At 33.3% G+C, this 2,042-nt stretch overlaps 1 non-coding gene across 1 annotated transcript; it reads right to left on the reverse strand.

Moving 5' to 3' along the window:
- Positions 1 to 233: 233 nt before the first annotated feature.
- Positions 234 to 341, reverse strand: LOC117198662 (U6 spliceosomal RNA). Its single transcript, XR_004479882.1, has one exon. It is a non-coding gene; the product is annotated as a U6 spliceosomal RNA (small nuclear RNA).
- Between the last annotated feature and the right edge of the window lie 1,701 nt (positions 342 to 2,042).

Consider the following 2,042-nt stretch of genomic DNA (forward strand, 5'->3'; position numbering starts at 1 on the left):
ATTTAGTTTTACAAACATTAAGAATTTTAAACTAAATGAAGATAAACAATTGCAGAACAATTATTTTTCAATGTAGCTGTCATAATTACTAGAGTTTAAATCTCCTAAAAGTGACCAGTGTCCAGGCAATTTATAAGGAAATCCTGCTTATCAGCCAAAAGGAAAATTCCATATTACAAGTTAGCAAATTCTAGTACAAAAGTAGTCTGTGTGATGGAATAATCTTTTCTTTTAAAAATATGGAATGCTTCGTGAATTTCTGTGTCACCCTTGCTCAGAGGTCATGATAATCTTCTCTGTATTGTTTCAACTTTTTACCTATGTGCTGCTGAAGTAAGCACCCGTTTTGTTTATCATGCCTTAATGCCTAGTTTGCATGAGATATAATTTCCAGCAAGTGTTTTGAAACATTGAAAATGATTATCGACCTATATTTCCACATTTATACCTTGGTGGGCCTTTGTGGACTCATGAAATAGATAAGTTTTTAGATCCCTTTAACATTCCTTGTCTTTCTGACAGTACATAACACATCATCATATTGTGTAATAGAAGCCCAAGAACACCTATCTCATTATAAATATGCTAATTGACACAAAAGAATTTGGATTTTGATGTATTCATACAGAAATTTCTCTTCCATTATTAAAAAAATGAGTAAGTTTACATATATGAAGATAGGGTAAAGACTGACAAAGATGGACTTTTCAGCTCTCACATACTTGAGCCTCTTTTTAGTACAGGATTTAAATCTAAGATGAAATAAACAGATTGGCACTTATTTGTCACTACCATCACCTATGGGTATTACATACCTTGCTGCACACTGCTTTGCTTTAGAAGGGAAGAAGATAAGACCCTGTCTTTATAAACTGGTTTTTATGTAAGTGACATTTTCTCAAGTTGTCAGCATTTAATTTTCCACTGACACACTTACAAGTTTTCATGAACAGTTGAATGCAAAGTTGACAGTAACACTGAATGAAGCATGGTTTCCCTATTAAAGCCTTTGGTACCAAGACAATGGCAAATAATAAAAACTTACCACTGGTCCATTTCCACAGTGAAGTTTCTCACTACAAACTCACCAACAACTTTTGACCTCTGAACCCAAAGATCGTCAATTATCCAGCTTACAGAGGTAGAATATAGTGAACGAGCAGCATCATTTGGCTGTCACCCAGTTAACATCCGAAAAGCAATTTGTCCAATATTTCAACCTCCAGGGAGAATTCTTTATTAGTTTTTGTATAGGTTTGCCTTTCAATTGGATGATTTGAATAGCTTCTGTGGTAAGAGAGATGCTGCTCTCAGATAATGATTTTGCATTTCATCTCATCATTAATGCTTTGAACCTCATGGGAAGTCACTATGCCTTTTATGAAGGTTGAAGCATTTTATAACCTTAATAAGGACTCATAGCCTCAGGAACGTCAAGTGTGAGCAAGTGAGGGAGATTGACGAGTAAAAATATAATTAAATTGCCACTTTAGATTGCACTAGTTGAAGGATTTCAAATGTAAATCAACAGTTAAAGAGTACAATGGCACCCCAAAATTCAGTGCTATTCAGAAATACACACATAAACTGGCATAATTCAAAGAAAAATGAGATAAATCATCTTTTTCTCCTTTCTGGAAAAGCACATTTTAATTATTTTATATTTAATTCCTAAATATTTTTATGGGAGCTGTACAGAGATAGGTTAATAAGCATCTTGATAGATTTGAACTCAAAACAATTAATAATCATCGTGGTTCTTAGCTATTGTAAATTTATTTCTATACAGCGTTTAAGTCACTGTATTTTGAAGTGTAAAATGAATACAAGATCATATGCAAGAGTGATTTTGAAACTATATCATCATCTACATTTCCCAAGGGATAGGTCACTCTGTCCCAAACATTACTAATAAATCATAGCTTTCAATATTTACTTAAGGGTATTCTCCAGTGGAATCACCCCAATTTATAAATTCAGTGAACTCTTTTACAGTTTTTCTGAGCATCTACTTTCTTCTTTCAGATATTGTGTACTCGCCT

This window comes from Orcinus orca, chromosome 15, assembly GCF_937001465.1.
Source record: "Orcinus orca chromosome 15, mOrcOrc1.1, whole genome shotgun sequence".
Taxonomy (NCBI): domain Eukaryota; kingdom Metazoa; phylum Chordata; class Mammalia; order Artiodactyla; family Delphinidae; genus Orcinus; species Orcinus orca.